This window comes from Leopardus geoffroyi, chromosome X (assembly GCF_018350155.1).
Source record: "Leopardus geoffroyi isolate Oge1 chromosome X, O.geoffroyi_Oge1_pat1.0, whole genome shotgun sequence".
NCBI lineage: Eukaryota > Metazoa > Chordata > Mammalia > Carnivora > Felidae > Leopardus > Leopardus geoffroyi.
Window position 1 is genome coordinate 5,595,658 of NC_059343.1, and position 22,980 is coordinate 5,618,637.

The 22,980-nt window shown below is 39.5% G+C and overlaps 1 long non-coding RNA gene across 4 annotated transcripts in view; it reads left to right on the top strand.

Moving 5' to 3' along the window:
- Window positions 1-22,980, top strand: part of LOC123595302 — a 546,512-nt gene that overhangs the window by 429,856 nt on the left and 93,676 nt on the right. For 3 of the 4 annotated variants that reach the window (XR_006711122.1, XR_006711123.1, XR_006711121.1), the window contains 2 exons: window positions 1,698-1,815; window positions 2,710-2,820. This is a non-coding gene — a long non-coding RNA (uncharacterized LOC123595302). Of the gene's footprint in view, window positions 1-1,697; window positions 1,816-2,709; window positions 2,821-3,408; window positions 3,960-22,980 lie in introns of those variants that run through there. The other variant, XR_006711124.1, reaches the window with a different exon arrangement.

The following is a 22,980-nucleotide window of genomic DNA, read 5'->3' on the forward strand; positions in this document are numbered from 1 at the left end:
ATTTGACATCACAGTCAAGTGGGGCTAATATTTATCTTCTTCAAGTTATGCTCTTTACATGCTTCACATACTCGCATGTAATTGGGATTTGCCACATGGTTTAAGTTCCTGGGATTCCTGCACAAGCTTCAAGTACAGCAAAGGAGGGTTTGAAGAGAATGAACTTGAGGGCTTTGCAGATGGAAATGCAGCTTGGAAACATTTCAAAGGCACAGCTAATAAATATAATGTGTGTGTATTATCACTAACATATAATATAGATAACATACAATATAGCTCACATATGATATATGTAATCATTATATACAATTGCACATTATATGATATATATTATATAGTAGCAACATGGCTAAGGTGATCTGGAAGCTTCTATGTGTTCCCTTTTACATCCATTTGCTGGGGATTTGGTTTATAGATTCTGACTCAGTTAAATTCCAGGGGTCTCAGATCCTGAAAATTAAAAGGATTGAATGAGATTAATTTTGCTCTAGGTTTATAGATTCATGTTTTATTTGTTTTTTTTTTTATTTTTTTAATGTTTATTTATTTTTGAGAGAGAGAAAGAGTGTATGGCAGGGGCAGAGAGACAGGGAGACACAGAATCTGAAACAGGCTCCAGGCTCCCAGCTGTCAGCACAGAACCCGAAGCGGGGCTCAAACCCACAAACCGCGAGACCATGACCTGAGCCAAAATCAGACATTTAACTGGTTAAGCCACCCAGGCACCCCCGTGATTTATTTGCGAACACTGAAAAACCCCAAAGCTTATCTGGTTTGGTATATAGAGCATTCATTCTTATCAGATAATAACAACTCCCCTTCTAAGCCCCATGGTTTCAGGAAATACGCGGAATTTTTCTCTTCTCAGAGAATATTTGAGAACAGCATGTGACCTTAGCAAATCCAACATGGCCAGCATTTGACTCTGCTATAATACTAAAACCTACTAAATACTAAAACGTTATTTTAATTATTCCATGGAAAAATATCTTTTTTCCAGCATTTAGATGTAAGCGGTACTATCATGCAAAGTAAACACAGGTTCACAAGCATTTCCTTATCTTGCATATTTTGCCACCTCAAAAGATGATTGATGGAAGGTTAGCTGTGGGCTTGAGTAAATATTCATGATAGACAATATATTATTTAGCAGGCTTGTGCCAAATGCCCCAAATTGTTTTAGTTACTAATAAAACAAACACTAAACACTTATATATTTGACCCACGGAAAGATTTCTGTATTAGACTTGGCCAAATGAATTGCCCGCAAGTGTCAGAGGATTCCGTGGGATCCTGGATGCCATGATTTCATCTGAATGTGGTTTTGTTTGTTACTGGAAAATATTACAGTCAAGGGGCGCCTGGCTGGCTCAGTCAGTAGAGCGTGCAACTCTTGATCTCAGGGTTGTGAGTTTGAGCCCCAAGTTGGATGTAGAGATTACTAAAAAAATAAACTTCAATGAAATAAAATATTACAGTCAAGAGCCAAGTGTACAAAAAACAAGATTTGGGCAGCTTTTGTCTTCTTCTTTAAATACTATTAGACACCAAATATATAAGTAGATTATGTAGACAAATATATATGATTTTCTTTATATAGGCATTACATATTACATAGTATACGTTTGTATAATATATGATTACTTATAATCAAGATATTATAGAATGGTGATATATGATCTCATCTATATGTACAGTTTTATTTCTGGTGACCAGCAAAATAGATGAAAGGAAGAACGGTGATTATCAGAAGGCAAGCCAGTGATTGTTAAAAGCCACCTGTGTTTGTGTGTCCACCACCGTGCTGAAAGATCGGTAAGGCCCATGTTTGTAACTGCCATCAGCACATCTGCAAAGGTCACATTGTCTGTAATTCTGAATTTCTTACTGCAGCCTTAATTCTCAGAGTCTCGGCCGCGTCCCTTGCGTTGAACATAATGAAACGTTTTAGAGAGTGTGGGCGAGCCTGTCCTATCCTCTCTTTGAATACGAGTTAACGAGGAATTAAAAGAAGGAAGATTAATACAAGCCAGGTTCTCGTGACTGCAAGCCAGTGTCGGGACTTTGTATAAACCCAGAGAAAGAAGCTTTCTAGCAGTAATCGTGAAAATTCTGACCTTTCAACGTGAATATCCAAAAAAGTAAATGCAAGCTTCAAAGACTTGAATTAAGTCAGTCCCTAGAAGGGCTGAAATGACCGTTGACCATGGAGAACTGATTTTCCAGTTCTTTGAAAGATTGGGGCTTGACATTACTACTTGACATTTTAAATTATTGTTCAGGAAGATAGTTGTTAAGAATTGCCTTGGTGATTTGTTTTATATAGATAGGTAGATAGGTAGGTAGGTAGGTAGGTAGGTAGGTAGATAGATAGATAGATAGATAGATAGATAGATAGATAGATACAGATATAGTCATCTCGCCTTAAAATCAGAGAATGTTGTCAGTGAGAAGAAACTTTTTTAGATAGAATAGTTTGACTAACAACTGAGATAGGAGTGAATAATCTTCCATCAGGGTTTTCATTTTCTCCCTAAGCCCCACAATACTCTGCATTTTAGGACATTACCCCTTGTACCCTGCATATATCTCTGCATGAACTAATCTGAATGATAGTAGTATGTTCCTGTGTTAGTCTGTCCGGGCAGCTACTACAGAATCCCACAGACTGGGGAGGGGTCCTAAATAGCACACATTTATTTCTCACAGTTCTGGAGGCTGGACGTCCCAGATCACAGGCCCAGTACATTCAGTACTGGGTGAAGACCCGCTTCTTGGTTCAAGGACGTCTGTCTTCTCACTGCGCCCTCACGGAGGAAGGTATGAGGGAGATCTCTGGGGACTCTTTGAGAAAGGCACTAATCCCACTGATGAGGGTGCCACCCTCGTGACCTAACCACCTCCCAGAGGGCCCCGTCTCTAACACTAGAGCTTAGGATCTCAAACTATGAATGAAGAGTGGACCAGGGGCCACAATGGTTATATATGGAGTGGAGAAAACACGTTCCCATATGTTCTCATGTTACCATCGTGATAGGCGTAGACAGGCTGTGAGACGGGCAGCACAGAGGGTCAGTAGAAACACAGTATTACACACTGGGGAGGTGAGACTCAGTCTGAGTGATGTTAATCATCCCACAAGGTACAGTCCAGTAGACTTTCAATGCCAGGACAAAATCAGCAGTCTGAGACAAAAGGCATTTTCTCCCTCCCTTTTGGTATTTCAAATGATAAGTCACACAGGAAGATGTTCATCAAAAGAAAGTTATATGAACACCCATTCGTGAGAAGCTAAATGTTGAGGATTATTTGCTCTTCAAAGTAACAGGTACATAGGTAGCCATACAGAAAGGGATTTAAAAAACATGTGCAGTCGATTGGGAAAATGTTGTTTATATTTTTCCTCAGCATGAAAACGAAACAGCTGTTTTAAACAGTGAGTATTCATTAATTCACTTTTCACTTACTTATTTTGTAATGTGTATTTGCTAAGCAGCTACTATGTACCAAGGATTGGATTAAGCGTTGGGGATAAAAGAGTGAGCAAAACCAAACACCCAAACAGCCTGTTTTCTGCCTCATGGAATGTGTAGCCTCTTGGTGAAGACCGAGGTTAAGGAAATGATTTTTAAAATGTAAATTGTGTATCTATTACCTGGCAAGATGGAATAACTCATGTGGCATGCATTTGGGAATCAGTACAACATTTTTGATGGAAGTAACATTGAACTGAGATCAGAAGGAGTTGAGGGAAATTTTCTATGTCAGGACAAAGTCACCCAAGCCAGTTCCTGAAACACTCTTGGGGGAATTGCAGCTCTGTGGTTCTCTGCTACATGGTGGGCGTCACCCCAGGACTGAGATCTCCGTGCCCATCACATCACACTTTCTCTGCTCATTGTCTTAAGAGAAAACTTTAGGGGCGCCTGAGTGGCTCAGTTGGTTAAGCGTTTGACTCTTGATTTTGGCTCAGGTCATGATCTCATGGTTTGTGAGCTCGAGCCCCGCACTGGGCTCTGTGGTGACAGTGCAGAGCCTGCTTGGGATTCTCTCTCTGTCCCTTTTTCTGCCTGTCCCCAGCTCACACTCTGCCTCAAAAATAAATAAACAGTTAAAAAAAAAAAAAAAGAAAAAAACCTTAAAGTGGTTTATTAAATTGTAGTATCTTTGACTTAGGTTTGGGGAGTTTTCATTTGGTTCTCTTCTGTGTAGATGTAACTTACATACATGTGTTCATCATTTGATTGAAGTATATTATTCTGTAATCGAAGTCAATTAACCAAAAAAAAAAAAATAGCTCTCATTTTATGTTATTTAACTCTATCCTATTAAAATAGCACCCGAAAACGTGTACCATGCAGGGGCAATCACAACTCACTATGACTTTGACCTCTGAGAACACATTTTAGAATACTGAAAAATGTGTCACGGCTGTTTTTCTCCCTGACAAGAACAAAGACAGATTTATCTAGAGATTTATTAGCAAAATATGCTTTTGTGGCAAAATCAGCAAGAGGCTAAGCTTTCAGACTTACAGAAAGCAGAACAAAACAGGATAAAAAATCTTTTAGTTAACCTATCATTCATGAGATAGAGCATTTATTTTATTTATTTATTTATTTATTTATTTATTTATTTATTAATATGAAATTTATAATCAAATTGATTTCCATACAGCACTCAACCACTAGAGACTTTGGCATTGGTTGAAATCTTTGACGGCTAGCGTTCTTCAGGGGAGAAGTTTTAGGTCTACTTAAATAAAAACAAATTGGAATTACACAAATTGGAATTCGTAAAAACAAAATTTAAAACTCTGTTTTTGATCCAGGTAGCCAGAGAAATGGTAAGCTTAGTGGAATTTGAAAAGTGAAAAACAAACAAGAAATTGGCATGTTAGTCTCTTACGTGCTTTTCAGCCACAAGGACTTGTCTAAGACCAGAGAATGAAGGATAAGCAAGGTCCTAATATCCTCGGTTCTGGCCTCACATTTTCAGTATCTGTACTGACTTTGTGCTCAGCTAGAATTGTATTGCCAACGAACTCTAAAATGGTCCCGCGCATGGCGTGGGCAAAACCGGGAAGGCAGACATCTCATTAGTATGTGTTCTTAGCGAGATTGCGTCTTTGTCCAAATGCGCTATAGGACATGGTAGACTTGGGTTGTTGTGTGGGTGCCAGAATCCTTCTAGATCAGGTAGTGTTTGTTTTGAGTCCTAGAGCAAGTGTCCATCTAGAGGACTGTTCCAGAAGGCCAGTTTGTGTTCCCTGAATCAGAAATAAAGGCAAGTCCAGTGAGAGACTGAGCCAGAGGCACAGTGGACTAATGAGTCCTGCGTCCTGACCAGCTTCGCATCCCCTCCAGCTCCATCACGGCTGATGCCTGACCCGGTCCTGGCCCAACCACCTGATGCCTGGCCCGGTCCTGGGTATGGCTGCTGGTGTATTAGCACCCCAGCACTGCCCGCAGTTGGGATTTGGAATGGGTCTTGCTCAGGGTCCCCTGAGGGTCTGCGGTGATGCATCCAGCTGGCTCCCCTTCCAGGACTCAGATACCTGTCAGCCTCCCTGCTCAAAATGGGCAATCCGCTCTGAACGCATCAGTCATGGGGTGGAGAACAGCCCTGCCTCCCTCCATTCCCTGGACCATCTAGCTCTCGCGTCCTCGCCCCATCGATTCCTTCATTCAGGAGAGTTCCCATAGGAACACATCATTAATACCCAGTAATACCCAATAATACCTAGAGTTTTCAAGCCGGGAAAGCCCAGATGCTTCCTCACATGGGTTTATAGGGGATGGCAGAATGAAATCAGTGACCAGCTCTCCTGGAGTCACGTTGTTTATGGCAGCACATTTCCTGGAACATTAGATCTGGAAAGGGTTGTGTGGCCACAGGCCGTTCCTGGAGGCCTGGGATCTGCGGGAACCCTTTCCAGCGTGGCCCTCATGGGCAGGGAGACGCAGGACTGGCAGACAAGTGAGCTGTGGCTGCGTCACCCAGACCCTCTGCCAGACCCAGGCATGAAGGATGTTGAAAACTTCATTGAGTTGGTGTTGACACAGATTGAGGTCTAAGTTTGCTTCATTTTACATCGTCAAACCTCAAGTGTTTAAGTGCAGTCCTTCTATAACTTCACACGGGGTGAGTTATAACACAGAAATGTGTTGAAAACGCTCCAGGAGACCTCCTACATAGATGGTTATGTTTGTGGCAGATTTTTTGTGCGGCTCCCTTTAAATCATGCATCTTAACTGATCTCGGGGCTCAGGTCTCCCTAACAGGGCTCCACATAGAGCAGAGATTAATTACTTCCAAGAGGCCTTTTTACCCAATCATTCCTGATGAGAGCAGGGGCATTTGAAATGCCGACTGTACAATTTGTAGTTTGTGGTGAAATATTCATTTTGGTACCAGCCGTTCTGTTAGATATGTTCGCAATCCAGATAGCTCAGGAATGGCACCTAGCTGGGAATTGTACATGTGGTTTTATCACTCACTTTCTGGGGGAGGAAATATCATTGTCTTTTACTGCAAGAGCCCCTGGGGAGTGAGTCAGCTGTGGGTAAAGAAAAATGCACGGAGCCAAGAGTCTAGAATGAGAAAGGCATGATTTCTAGTGTTGCTGGTGCTGGCTTGCCCCATAACGTCTTGTACAATTTATGTTACCCTCCCAGAAGGCAAGGAGGACAGAAACCAAGCAGAGAAAACCCACTTTTATCACTTTTGTCTGTATAGGTTTCAAAGTTAAAAAAAAAAAACAACTCTAATTTATGAATGTTTGAAAATAGTTTAGTCTGTGGATTGGCTAGGATAAGGCATGGTGCTGTTTTCATTGGAATAAGGAAGGGTGTGCATTGTCTGCATCCTGCTCTCAGAAGGCTCACGGTATATTGCAGAACATACAGAGTTTCTCCTCATACGTGCGTGTTTGCTGACTGACTAAAATCTATCCAGAACCCCCAAGTCAATACTCGTGATTCTGCTGTAGTCATCCATGAATGTGCAGAGCAGTAAAACTCTCTAGTCCATAGACACCCACGTTCCTAGCTAAGTCTGAACAAATCACTGCTTTGCCCTTCCTCTTTTAACGCTTGTCCTCTAAACAGGTGTTCTTTATGTGTTCTAACGTTTTACTCATTTTTGGGCTTTTGGTTGGTGATTCCATAGCTTAAAATGACCCCCGAGCGTGGTGCTGAAGTGCCGTCTATATAACATACACGTATACATGTATATGTGTGTGCAGGTATGTGTATGTGTATACGTGTAGGTTATGCTGCTGGTAGTATGGGGTGATGTCATGGGAACACGCACAGAGTACCCACACCTGGGAAAGGAAGGGCGTGGTCAGGCCCCAGCGTAAGTCTCCATCGCGTACAAACATAGCAGGGGAAGACGTCTGCTTTCTCTGGTGATCATGGCCCACCTCTCGTTTGACTTCCGCCTGCTGAGAGGTTACCTGAACCATCACCACCGCCCAGTTACTGTAGGTCTGCTGAGGCTGAACAACAGAAAGGAGATTGGAAACTTGGATCCCGTGATGCCACAGATTTTATACAAATGTAGCATTGTTCTGGGGAAAGGGCTTAAAATTCCCTGTTTGGCCAGTATTTTATGTGCCAAATCTGACAAAAATCATGTAAGTTTTATTTTTTTAATAGTCTTACAAGGAGCGAAACAAAATATCAGCTCATAGAAACCTGTTTTCTTCTTCCCGTGTCCCCTTCATATAATCAGTTATCTGACCAACAGCCAGAATGATCTTTTTAAAACGTAAATCAGGAGGAGGGAGGGATGAATAGGTGGGGGATGGTGAAATGACCCTCTGTGATGCTAGGATGATGGATACACACCATTGTACATTTTACATTTGTCTTTTACATTTTATCCACTACACATTTATCTAAACTCACTAAGAGGGAAACCTAATGGAAACTATGGATTCTGGGTGGTTGTAATGTGTCATTGTAGGTTCATCAACCATAACACTCTGGTGGGGATGTTGATAATGGAGAAGGCTGTGCATATGTGAGGGCAGGGGCTGAAGGGGGATCTCTTAACCCCTCTCTTTCAGTGTTTCTGTGAACCTGAAACTACTTGAAAAAATAAAGTCTACCTGATAGATGTTATATATATATGTTATATATATATGTTATATATAATATATATTAGTCAAGCCACTCCCCTCTTTATCAAACTTCCATAATCCTTTAAGGAAAGTTTTGACACCCCAATGTCATCTGGCCAACAGCTAATCAGACCTTATCTTTATCATTCTTCTCTATCAGCAGATGCAGTTACAGGTTCTGTGACGTCTGCATAAAGAACTGTTTTTAGTAAGAATATAAAACAACAAAATCTAAATTCAGGTGTGATGTTTTAGGAGCCTTGCAAAGATTCATTAGTTTGATCATAAATACACACTGGTCAGTAACCTACCACCCACACTCACTTTCCTTTTGGTCATTGAAGAGGCCAAACCCATTCGTAACTCACAGTGCTCAAACTAACTCAAAGTGGGATCCTTCTCATCATTCATTCACTGAAATCATCAGCTCCTCAGAGAAATGGGGCCTTGAGTACCATATCTACAGTAGTCACCCACCACCCCATTCCAAAGTTACTTACTATGTGTGCCCTTGTATTACTTTGTTTAGTCATTTCATGCTTTGGAATTATATTACATATATTGGTATGGAGCATACGGTCAATTACAGGTTGAATGAATGAATGCAGGAGTCCATACGGTTTTAGAAAGAGCTTATTAAAATAGCGTTACATTCCAGAAATCTGAGAATCAGTGTGGGTTAACAGTAGTAAACATGATGAGATTGGTCCTAAGGAGAAAGTCAAAACAATAAGATTCTCTTGCTACTGCACAAAAGCAGACATCTAAAAAAGGTTAGCATTCAACAAAATTCCTTAGTTAAGTCAGAAGAGCTTACTACTTTCTTAATCTGAGAGAGAACACAAGGCGAATCTCATGCCAGGCAGCAAGACCACAGTAGACTTTCCAAGCACAATGAAAATAAAGTGTTCTGTTATCCCCAGAGTGTTTACACAATGCCATGAAAGGGCTGGGAACTAAAAAACTTTTTGAAGAGTTTGACAAGGATTAGGAAAAAAAAAAACCCAAGAATTCACTTATGAAAGATACTTGTATGAAAATGTTTCTATCCCCAAATGACACTCAGAAAATGGCACGTATGAAATATTGTGTTCACAGTAGCAAACAAAATAATTACACTCCCAGGAGTAAACTTAGCAAGTGTTATGAATGAAAAATATGAAGAAAGCCATAAAGCTAAAGAAAATTGAAGTGCTTCAGAGACAAGGCATAAATTGTCACTGAGACAGCTCAATATTGTAGAAATGTTAGTTTTCCCTAAATTAATTTATAAAAATTCAAAACAACCCCAGCCAAATTCCTTTTGTTAACTTTTAAAAATCATCTGGAGTGAAAGAAGAGCCAGAAACGTCCTAAAAATGGAAATTGTGGGGCATTGGGACATATAGGACCATAAAATTGAAGTAATAATAAACACATGCTAGAATAGACAAATCACAAAAACAAGTATATAGTAACAGATAAACAGAAAGACTATCTCATTAAAATAGTATTCCAAATCTGTCATGAAATGATGGATTACTCTTATGAAAACTGGTTTCCTATCTCACTCCATACACACAAAAAAGTGAACTATAGTTTTTTTTAATTACATGTAGTAAACAAAACTATCACAGGACAAAAAGAAAACATGGGTGACTCTTTTGTAATGTTCTGCCAAGGAAGGCATTTCCAGACATGGCAATTAAAAATGAAAGTATGAAGAAAAAACTTATATTTTATTTATTTTATAAACAAAGCAAACTACCTAACAATTCAAATTACACAATTATCTGGAAACAAATGGTCATATATCAATAAGCAAAAAGTTGGTATCTGTTAATTAGCCCTTACAATATCTTTCACAATCAGCAAAACAAAAATGAGCAAATTTGCGAATAGGCAATTTCCAGAGAAAGAGAAGGAAATTAATTAATAAACATTAAAAAAAACCCAAACTCATTAATGTCCCTCTGCCATAAAATAATTTTGCAAGATTTTACTTTTTTCCTATTATTTTGGCAAAAAAATTAACAAAGTGGTAATAACATAGTTTCACTTTTTAAAGAAAGGCTGAAAAATGGAAACCTTCATATAATCTCGGTGGGTTAAACTTATGAATAAACTCAAATTTCTATTATATTCAGTACATGTTCACTTTTGAAGTGTATGTGATTCTTGATCGTGTGATTTGTTTCAAATAAGCTAGTTATAAAAATATTTGCAAAAATGCCCAAAGATACAGCTATCTAGAAGGTAAGAATAGATAAAATGTGAAAGACATACAAATCCAGGAGTCTATTTTTATAGAGCAAAACAATGAATACAATACATAATTGTTCACAATAGAATATTATTCAATAGCTTATTTTACATTCATCTGATGGAATAGCACCCTGAACTTTGAGGTAATGCTATGGAAATGAAAAATGTTGTGGAAAGATGTGAATAATATATATTTAGGAGAATGTGTCATGAGATCCAGTGTTGCAGACGTATATTTACAATATATTTTGTGGCTATATCTGGGAGGAAGACTTACGGGGGACTATGAGTGGGTATTTAGTTTAGAATTTTTAAAACTTACCTTTATATGCCTATCTATTACTTTCAGAACAAGAAAAATAAGTAATAATATGCGCAGTTCAAGTGAAAGTATATGAATAAGAATGTCATCTATTCTATAAGTATCTTTGGGGAGGCAAGATTTGTGTGAGCACAGCTAATATCATCCTCAATGGGGAAAAACTGAGAGCTTTCCCTCTGAGATCAGGAAACATGACAGGGATGTCCACTCTCACCACTGTTTAACATAGTGTTGGAAGTCCTAGCCTCAGCACTCAGACAACAAAATGAAATAAAAGGCATCCATATTGGCAAAAAAGAAGTCAAGCTTTCCCTTTTTGCAGATGACATGATACTCTACATGGAAAACCTGAAAGACTTCACCAAAAAACTGCTAGAGTTGATAACTGAATTTGGCACAGTTGCAGCATTTAAATCAACATACAGAAGCTGGTTGCATTTCTACATACCAATAATGTAGCAACAGAAAGAGATATCAAGGAATTGATCCCATTTACAGTTGTACCAAGAACCATAAAATGCTTAGGAATAAACCTAACCAAAGAGGTAAAAGATCTGTACACTGAAACTATAGAAAGCTTAGGAAAGAAATGGAAGAAGACACAAAGAAATGGGAAAACATTCCATGCTCACGGATTGGGAGAACAAATACTGTGAAAATGTCGATACTACCCAAAGCAATCTACATATTCAGTGCAATCCCGATCAAAATAGCACCAGCATCTTCTCAGAGCTGGAACAAACAATCCTAATATTTGTATGGAACCACAAAGACCCCAAATACTCAAAGTAATATTGAAGAAGAAAACCAAAGCGAGAGGCATCGCGATCCTGGACTTTAGCCTGTGCTACAAAGCTGTAATCATTCAAGACAGTATGGTATTGGCACAAGAACAGACACATAGATCAATGGAATAGAATAGAGACCCCAGAACTGGACCCACAAATGTATGGCCAACTCATCTTCAACAAAGCAGGAAAGAGTATCCAGTGGAAAAAAGACAATCTCTCAGCAAATGGTGCTGGGAGAAGCGGACACCAACATGCAGAAGAATGAAACCGGACCACTTTCTTAGACCGTACACAAAAATAAATTTAAAATGGACCTAAATGTGAGACAGGAAACCATCAAAATCCTAGAAGAAGAAACAGGTAACAACCTCTTTGACCTCAGCCACAGCAACTCTTCTTACTTGACACATCTCCAAAGGCAAGGGGAAAAAAAGCAAAAATGAACTACTGGGACCTCATCAAGATAAAAATCTCCTGCACAGCAAAGGAAACAATCAGCAAAACTAAAAGGCAACCAATGGAATGGGAGAAGATATTTGCAAATGACATATCAGATAAAGAGGTAGTATCCAAAATCTATAAAGAAGTTACCAAGCTCAACACCCAAAAAACAAATAATCCAGTGAAGAAATGGGCAAAAGATATGAATAGACACTTTTACAAAGAAGACATCCAAATGGCCAAAAGACACATCAAAGATGCCCAATGTCACTCATCATTAGGGAAATACAAATCAAAGCCACATTGAGATACCACCTTAAACCAGTCAGAGTGGCTAAAATTAACAACTCAGGCAACAACAGATGTTGGCAAGGATGCAGAGGATCTCTTTTGCATTGCTGGTGGGAATGCAAACTGGTGCAGCCACTCTGGAAAACAGTATGGAGGTTCCTCAAAAAAATTAAAAATGGAAGTACCCTATGACCCAGCAATTGCATGAGTAGGTAGTTATCCAAAGGATACAAAAACACTGATTCAAAGGGGCACATGCACCCCAATGATAGCAGCACTATCAACAATGGCCAAATTATGGAAAGAGCCCAAATGTCCATCAACTGATGAATGGATAGAGAAGATGTGGTATATGTATGCAATGGAATATTACTCAGCAATGAAAAAGAATAAAATCTTGCATTTGCAACAATGTGGATGGGACTGACAGGTATTACGCTAACTGAAATAAGTCAGTCAGAGAAAGACAGATATCATATGTTTTTCACTCATATGTGGAAATTGAGAAACTTAACAGAAGACCATGAGGGAAAGTAAAGAAAAAAAAAAGTTATAAATAGAAAGGGAGGCAAGAGAGTCTTAAATACAGAGAACAAACCGACGGTTGATGGAGGTGGAGGGGCGGGGAAAATGGATGACGGGCACTGAGGAGGGCACTTGTTGGGATGAGCACTAGGTGTTGTATGTAAGTGATAAATTAAAGGAATCTATTCTTGAAGCCAAGAGCAGACTGTATACACTGCATGTTAGCTAACTTGACAATAAATTATATTTTTAGAAAAAGATTATGGCACATGGCTGGTGCAGTCAGAAAAGCATGCAAATCTTAAAAATGTGTATGATGGGGCGCCTGGGTGGCGCAGTCGGTTGAGCGTCCAACTTCAGCCAGGTCATGATCTCGCGGTCCGTGAGTTTGAGCCCTGCGTGGGGCTCTGGGCTGATGGCTCAGAGCCTGGAGCCTGTTTCCGATTCTGTGTCTCCCTCTCTCTCTGCCCCTCCCCGGTTCATGCTCTGTCTCTCTCTCTGTCCCAAAAATAAATAAACGTTGAAAAAAAAAATTAAAAACAAAATGTGTATGAGCAAAACAACAAACTTTAGAAAAAGTGTTTTAACTTGAGTCCAGAAGAGTAAAATCACATGCTGTCTAACTATAAGAGATGGCTCCCTCCTGGTGAGAGAATCAACCTCAGTATGCTAGCATCTGCTACTCTGTTTCTCCCAGTGTGTTGAGATCAATGGGCTCAGGTGCCTGGAAAATAAAATAATATGTACCCCCTTCAAACCAGTTCTTTTCCCCTTTCTAATCAAGAAAAGGAATGATTCACATCTTCAGCCTTCATTAACTATCTTATGGAATAAGGAAATTGGCATCTATTTCCCCCAAATGAATGCTGTTTTATATTAACATTCTTGCCATAAAAACAACAGAGGGGTGCCTGGCCGGCTCAGTAGGTGGAGCATGGGACCCCACATTGGGGTTAAAGAGATTACTTAAAAAATACATAACCACATGGTTGGGGGGAAGAAAGTCTTTAAGAATTGTAACAATCTTTCTATCATATGAAAACAACATGTCTCTGCAACTTGGCATCTGACTTGAAGGTTGGACCAATGTAAGACTGAGTAGGGTCTTCCTGGGACCAAGAGGAAGTTGACTTTGAGAAGGCTTCCAATCTGGAAGAAATATACCAGGTCTTTCCAAAAGCTGAGGTGTGGATGGTGGGGACAGATGAGCGAGTACATGTTTCACTGAGGACCCAGGTTTTCTAAGCACTGATTTTTCAATTTTTCTGGGTTCCCATGAAATTTCTTAGTACCCACCTGTCCATTTTCACACATTTGCAGCAAGGAGGAAATAGCTCCTTTCTGGGACAGGTGGAAAAAGGTCTCACATCAGTAAATGAAATGGCCTGGGTGAAAAAAAAAAAATGATTCACTTGGCCCTGGTCATTTCTATCACATAGCATTTTAGGCACCATGGGAAGGTGCATATCTGTGCACACAAGTTACAATGCTATATTGGACAAGGGTTGAAACACAGTAGCACAAGCATGTAGGTTTTGTGATTTGTAATGGTTGACAATATTTTTCAAGGGCTGACTGATTCCACTCAGAAGTGTTTATTCAGGGAAATTCTGTAGTGAATTCAGAAAAAGCCAAATGATTAAAAGCCAATGCCTGTAACTCCAGGCTGACTTGTCTTCTTATTTTCCTCTGTGATGGTATATATAGCAAAGCATGGAGGTAATGTGGTGCATTAAATCACAGCCCTGATTTTATTTGCTTAGAGTTCTCTTCTGTTCAGTTAAACTAAATGGGAAAAAATGGAAAGGCTTTCAGATTCTCCCCCTGCCCCTGTTTAACTCACTTCAGTTTAGATCAGTCACACCAGACCGTGAAAGTGTGCCACATGCTCTTATAAATCGCCAAGTTCTCTGGATGTTCTTATGCCTCTGTTTTGTGTTCAAATAGATGTCTGGGGAAACTAACGTAATACTATGCAGGGAAAATAATACGCAGAGTTATAACCAATGGCTTGTGTAACCACAGCAAAAATATATTTTCTCTCTTTTGCATGAAAAATATATTTACAAGTTCCTCCCCTAAAGCAGATAAAACTAAGGGAAGGGCCATCATTTCTGATGACATTAAAAAAGGCCTTGACATATAAACTATTTATTATTGGTTAATATTAGAGGCTGGCAGCCACTCTTGAGTGGCTTTTTTTTTTTTTTGATAAGCTTTTTTTCTTTTCCTTTTTAAAAATTTTTTTTTTAATTTTTCAAATTTACATCCAAATTAGTTAGCATATAGTGCAACAATGATTTCAGGAGTAGATGCCTGAATGCCCCTTACCCATTTAGCCCATCCCCCCTACCATAACCCCTCCACTAACCCTCTCTTTGTTCTTCGTATTTAAGAGTTTCTTATGTTTTGTTCCCCTCCATGTTTTTATATTATGTTTGCTTCCCTTCCCTTATGTTCATATGTTCTGTGTCTTAAAGTCCTCTTAGGAGTGAAGTCATATGATATTTGTCTTTCTCTGACTAATTTCGCTTAGCATAGTACCCTCTAGTTCCATCCACATAGTTGCAAATGGCCAGATTTCATTCTTTTTGATTGACAAATAATACTCCATTGTATATATAGACCACATCTTCTTTATGCATTCATCTATCGATGGACATTTGGCTTCTTTCCATACTTTGGCTATTGTTTTTTTTTTTTTTAACGTTTATTTATTTTTGAGACAGAGAGAGACAGAGCATGAATGGGGGAGGGACAGAGAGAGAGGGAGACACAGAATCGGAAGCAGGCTCCAGGCTCTGAGCCATCAGCCCAGAGCCCGACGCGGGGCTCGAACTCACGGAGCGTGAGATCGTGACCTGAGCTGAATTCGGACGCTTAACCGACTGAGCCACCCAGGCGCCCCTTTAATTTTTTTTTAACATTTATTTTTGAGACAGAGAGAGACAGAGCATGAATGGGGGAGGGTCAGAGAGAGAGGAAGACACAGAATCTGAAACAGGCTCCAGGCTCTGAGCAGTCAGCACAGAGCCCAACGTGGGGCTTGAACTCACAGACCGCGAGATCATGACCTGAGCCGAAGTCGGACGCTTAACTGACTGAGCCACCTAGGCGCCCCTGGCTATTGTTGATAGTGCTGCTATAAACATGGGGGTGCATATGTCCCTTCGAAACAGCATACTTGTATCCCTTGGATAAATACCTAATAGTACAATTGCTGGGATGTAGGGTAGTTCTATGTTTAATTTTTTGAGGAACCTTCATACTGTTTTCCAGAGTGGCTGCACCAGTTTGCATTCCCACAACAATGCAAAAGAGATACTCTTTCTCCGCATCCTCGCCAACATCTGATGTTGCCTGACTTGTTAATGTTACCCATTCCAACAGGTGTGAGGTGGTATCTCATTGTGGTTTTGATTTGTATTTCCCTGATGATGAGTGATGTGGAGCATTTTTTCCTGTGTCAGTTGGCCATCTGGATGTCTTCCTTGGAGAATTGTCTATTCATGTCTTTTGCCCATTTCTTCAATGGATTACTTGTTTTTTGGGTGTTGAGTTTGTTAGGTTCTTTATAGATTTTGGATACTAACCCTTTATCTGATATGTCGTTTGCAATATCTTCTCCCATTCCGTCGGTTGCGTTTTAAGGGGATGCAGGCTGAGAAAGTGTCAAAGCATGTGGCAAACTGTCATGTGTGGGTTAGGTATTACTGATGAGAACGTGCGTTTGAGACTCAAGTATTAATTTCATTGCTTATGTATCTTTTGGCCAGATTTATTTTCAAAAATTTATCCTCAACTATACCTATTTTTCTTAAATACCAGCAATGTTAGTTTTAGACAGTGGGAAAAGATGATTACGTAGTAGTTCTGTCGATCTAGAAATAGTTTGGCTGCTTCTTTCTCATTACTTAACAAATGTGTCTTACTGAACTTGTTTAGCATTATGAGTCGATGATTACCCATTGGCTAGACAAGATGTTAGGCAAAGCTTACTCTCACTACAACTGTATGTCTGAGACTTTGAGAACCATATTTTAATCAGGGTCTTTGGAATTTTTTCTAATCATTCTGTAAATTCAAATGATCATATTTCAGGTAAAGTAAATATATAAAAATCAACCCGTCCCCACCACTTACAATAACATGACCATAAGAAATATGCAAGGTAGATGATAATATCAGTATCAAACAGGGAATTTTATTCTGGCACATATTATATAGAAGATTTTACGTGAAAAAAGTTAAACCCACTAGATAAAGAAACAAGGGATACGGCAGACAATTTTAGAATTATGGATTGTATATAGAAAACTTATGGAAGGAGTACCGGGCTGGCTCAGTCTGTGGAGCATGCTACTCTTGATCTCAGGATTGTGGGTATAGAGATTACTTAAAATTAAAAGATTTTTTTTAAAAGAATACTTATTGAAGAAATGCTTCAAAGAACAATAACAAAAAGAGTAGAATTAAAAATACGTGAACAGGGGCGCCTGGGTGGCTCAGTTGGTTAAGCATCTGACTCTTGATTTCGACTCAGGTCATGATCTCACAGTCCATGAATTTGAGCCCCACGTTAGGCTCTGTGCTGACAGATTCTCTCTCTTTCTGCCCCTCCCCCAATTCACGTGTTCTCTCCCTCAAAAATAAATAAACTTAAAAAAAAATACATCAACAGAGGAGACATCATTTAATCCATCAGCCTGAAGAAAACAGTATGCAAAGGTAATTTACAGTGTTGGGAACGGTGAGGAGGCTGGAATTCTGTACCCCATTACTGGGAGTGCACAGTGAGACACTGCTCATGGAGGGCAAGTCGAAGGAGTGTTCAGTATAAATGTGCACAATTCCATTACTATTTCTCAGCTATTTCACACATGATAACGGTACGGAAATTCTTTTCACATTTGTTTTGTAAAATTACAATAATAAACTTCCTAAAACACTGACATGATAGCATTGGTTAAAGAAATCCCTGTTAGCATGACGTGATACTAAGAACTGGTAACAAGATGGTATGTCTTCATTGCTTATAGAAAGTTGTTTATGCTTTCAAGTTTAAAAAGCAAGTAGTACAGAAAATATGTATATTTAATGCAGTCATACATATTTTAAATTTTTTTTTTCAACGTTTATTTATTTTCGGGACAGAGAGAGACAGAGCATGAACGGGGGAGGGGCAGAGAGAGAGGGAAACACAGAATCGGAAACAGGCTCCAGGCTCTGAGCCATCAGCCCAGAGCCTGACGCGGGGCTCGAACTCACGGACCGCGAGATCGTGACCTGGCTGAAATCGGACGCTTAACCGACTGCGCCACCCAGGCGCCCCAACATATTTTAATCTGTGCGTGTAAACATACCCAAATTAACGTGTACTAGGCTGTGCACACTGTTTGTTTTAGGGCACACAGATGAATGGTGGGGCACAAAGACCAGTTTTTCTCTCCTTTCTATAATTCTTAGTCACCGAATTTATGAATTCATTAAAAATATAAGCACTGTAGTGTCTTCAGTGTTTTTATGCAGAACACAAGATTGTGCAAATCTTGTATGTAACTTTCCAGCTTCCCCTCTCTGACCTATAAAAATAGGATAAGGATAGTCCGATGCCACTGTGTCCCTGGGAAAAGCAAACAACACAATGTGGCAGTAAATTTTCAAGGTGTAACCCATAACACAGATGTCATGCTATATGACTTTAAGTATTAATCTTCATTAGTATTCACCTGGGACAACTCAAGCCTCAATTTAATTCCACAAAACTTGGGATCTTTGCCCTTGAAAATATGTTGAAGAAACACAGTTTTGAAAACTAGAACCAAAGTACGCACAAATGTATCTTAAAATAGATGGAGTGGGGCGCCTGGGTCGCTCAGTTGCTTAAACCTCCTTCGGCTCAGGTCATGATCTCACAGATCGTGAATACAAGCCCCGCATCTGGCTCCACAGAGCCTGCCTAGGATTCTCTGTCTCCCTCTCTCTCAGCCCCTCCCCTATTCATGTTTTCTGTCTCTCACGCAAAAATAAATCAACATAAAAAAAAAATGGATTGAGCCTATTAGGCAGCGGTCAGTCATCCGTGGCTCACAGTTTCCCTGTTCTTCCTCCCCTTCCCTTGCCGCAGGAGCAAATAGACCCCCGTTTCCCTGTCTGTTGTCTTAGTATGCAGGCTCTCAGCAAGCCTTGTCTGGCACTAGTCATGTAGACAGATGACAGGTTGAGAGTCTGTCCCTTCTGTGGTAGCAACGAGTTCAGTGACACAATTCCATTGCCAAGACCAAAGGGAGTCATTTACAAATGTTGCCTGAATTCACCCCATCTCACAACCAGACCAGGTTGAAGTTCACATGATGGATCAACCCACTGGATGAAATGAACTTACTCCTTGTGGTTTATGTTCGGTTTCCAAGTAACTTGTGGAGACCTTGTTAGATGATTCCTAACTTCATCTTCTGGATGCCTCTTGGGTTCTCTCGTTGGCTTTGGGAGCACAATTCATTGATCTCCTTTAAAAAGTAAGTGATAGAATTCAAATAAATATTCAAGAAAGCTGCAGGTTGGCCTAACACTAACATGTACGCTGATGTGTATCATGAATGAACGTTGAGGGCAAGCTTCAGAACACATTCCTGGCCACACGAAAAATCTAATGTTGGAACGTTGGAAAGACAAACATGGTTTGGTAGTTTCTGCTTTTATTATTTAAAAAATTTTTAATGTTTGTTTTTGAGAGAGAGAGACAGACAGACAGAGACACAGCACGAACAGGGGAGGGACAGAGAGAAAGGGAGACACAGAACTCAAAGCAGGCTCCAGGCTCCGAGCTGAGCCACCCAGGTGCCCTGGTACTGCCTGCTTTTAAATGAAATGAATGGAATATCTCTGTGTTGTAAAATTAATACATATTACTTATAAGAAATTTTGAAAAAAAATACAGTCAGCCAACTGCTGACATACATTGTACATGCCTTCCATATTTACTAATTTTATTGCTTTGTATTTGTTCTCTATCAAAATCTTTTAATCCATTTTTTCTTTTACGTTATCATACCCATGCCAAAAATTTTAATAATTGTATAATATACTATCTTATGTTTTTGCTCACACATTTTTCTGCTGCTAGATACTTTCAATTTTTGGCTAATATTTACTATTTTGACTAAGACTTCCACAGATTTTTTGGATGTTCATTGATATTTATTAATTTTGATATTATAGCTTTTTATGTTTAATAGCCCTAGAATAATTTTCCAAATATGCAATTGCCAAATAAAGAGTATACCCATATTTTAGATATTTGACAAGTATTGCTGAAAACTTACCAAATTATAATTTATATTCACTGGACACACTCAAACCATAAACAATCTTTCCAAAAGTTTTGCCAGTTTAGCAAAATGAAAGTCTGGTATTTGTTTTTCTTTTTCTCTTTCTTTCTTTCTTTCTTTTTCTTTCTTTCTTTCTTTCTTTCTTTCTTTCTTTCTTTCTTTCTTTCTTTCTTTCTTTCTTTCTTCTTCCTTCCTCTCCCTTCTCTCTTTTCTTTCTTTCTTTTTCTATAATGCATGCTTCTTTTGGTAGTGAGGTTGAATACTCCCCCTGCATTTTTCAAGCAACTTTATGGAGGTGTGATTGATAGATAAAAAAGCAGTATGTATTTAATGTATAGAGCTCAATAAGTTTGGGATTAAATATACATCTGTGAAACCATCATCCCTATGAAGGACATAAGTATATCCATGACCTCCCAAAGTTTCCTTGCACATTCTTTATCATCATCATCATCATCATCATCATCATCTGGGTTTGGTAAGAATACTTAACGTAACATCTGTCCTCTTAGCAGATTTTAAGTATACAATACAGTATTGTTAACTATAGCGTCTGTGCTCTAGAGTGGATCTCCAGGACTTACTCATATTGTGTAACTGAAATGTTGTACCCAACAGCCAACAACTGCCCATCACCCCTTCTCACAGTGCCTGACAACCATTCTATTCTCTGCTCCTATGAATTTCACTCTTTTAGTTTTCACATAGAAGTGAAGTCATACAATATTTTTTTAACTACATCTACCTCTCAGTTTGTGTGGCAGGTTTAAACAAGTAGAACCAATTGTATTCTTTGCAGTTGTCTCTTTAAAGATAAAATTAATAAATTTGCTGCTTTATACTAGACATTTTGTAAAAACACTGATTTAATAAGAAAACTGACCACAGACACAACTATATTATTTTCTTCCAATGTAATAAATGAAAAGCTAATAAAGTATAAAAGAGTACAGTGTCTGTACAAGAAATTGACAATCTGTTGGGCTTGGGCAGTAGAGAGCAGGATGTTTAGTTTACAGTATGTAATTATTTCACTGATGCTGAGATGAGCCAAAATGTCTTGAGAATCTTGTCTTAGAATTTTCTTCAAGAATTAAGACGTATCCCTTTAAAAAAACATTTTAAAAATAAATCTTTTAAAGATGGGTTTGGAATTCTGAAAAAAAATATCATAAGTTGTCTGGGTTATTCCATTAGAGGAAAGGAGTGAGAAATAGTATCCATCAACAATAAGCTTTTATTTTTTTAACGTTTATTTATTTTTGAGAGAGAGAGAGAGGGAGGAGCAGAGAGAGAGAGAGGGAAAGAATCCCAAGCCGACTCTGCACTGTCAGCACAGAGTCCGACACATTGCTCAGTCTTATACACTGTGAGATCATGACCTGAGCTGAAATCAAGAGTTGGATGCTTCATTGACTGGGCCACCCAGACGCCCAGACAATAAGTTATTAAGGTCAAGGGGTGATGCCTGACTGTTAGGAGACCTCTTAAAATCACAACATCCTAGATCATTAGAACTGGAAGGAACCATAGAGATTCCATTGCTCAAGCCCCTTATTTTAGATGAGGAAACTAATGTCCAGAGAAGCAAAATGGATTTGCAGAGGTCCCACATACGTTGCAGTTCTGAGAAGGAACTAAAATCTCCAGTGTCCCAATTCAGTCCTTTAGGGGAAAATGGAGAAGCCAAAGGAAGATTTGATACAATATCTCTTATGTGCGATAACTAAGTAAGGAGAAAATCAGACCTAAGAAATGGGTGTGGACAACAATGAATTAAAACTTAGAAACGTTCTAAAAATAATAAAGCGATGGCATAAGAAAAAGACTTTGTAATCTAATGAATCATGACTTTTGAGAGAAGGGATTATATTCTATGCATCTTTGAATTTCAAGTGCCAGGCAAATTGCCCAACTCATAGAAAGTTCTCAAAACTGTTGTTGAAAACTGCTTACCAGTTTCACAACGCTTCTCAGTGACTGGGGTGAGTCGTACATTGTTGTTGTACCTCAGCAGTAGAGACTGCAGTGTGGGTGCTGGCCACACTGGGCAGTGCAGGTTTGCATGTGTGGGCACAGCTGGAGCATTGGAAACACCAGGACTGATTTTAAGTGCCAACCAAGTCCCTGTATCAACATGAACTGGGCCATAAAAGTTGAACTGCTGTTCGACATTACGTAACTTCCAATTGAGAACATTGGACTTCACCTTTGATTTTCCGTTAAGAGTTAAGAGGGAACATTCTGGATGCGTGGGTAAGCCTGAAACATTTGGAATCCTTCTTGCTCAAGTACAGCTCCCACTCCAATTTGAACTTCTTTGTTCTCGTGGCAGTTCGTGGCCAAGAGCTCAGGACGCACTGAAGGGTCCATCTGGTGTCGGTCCCCGTGGCAGCATCAGTGCAGTCGGCTGATGACGTTGTCCATGTCGGATGTGTCCCAGATCCCCTTGGGGTTCCTGCAGTGGCTCACTTTCAGGAAGGAGAGCGTTGGATTTTCCTTTCGTAGCAACAGCTTTCACATGTTTTCAATAAGAGACAACAGATGCATGTGCAGTTATCTTTGCACTCCATAAATTCACAGGGAATGCATTCCTTTCTTTGTTTTTGCCTTTCTCACCGAGGGCGGCAGAGCTTTGCCAGGCATCCAAGATCTTGCTCCTGAGGCACAACCTCGGAGCCCCATGCAATCCGCAGCCAGAGACCCAAGCCTATCCCTGAAACAGTGCACCTGCTTAAACCATCTGTGGAGTCCAAACAGATTTGATTTCCCTTGCACCTCATTTATACTAGCAGCAATCACATGGGTAGGGCTGAATTCTTCAATCAAGGCATCACTGGGGACGTAGCTGGATCCACCCCAAGTAATCACTATAGGTAGTGTGCTAAAAAAACATTTATGGGCAGA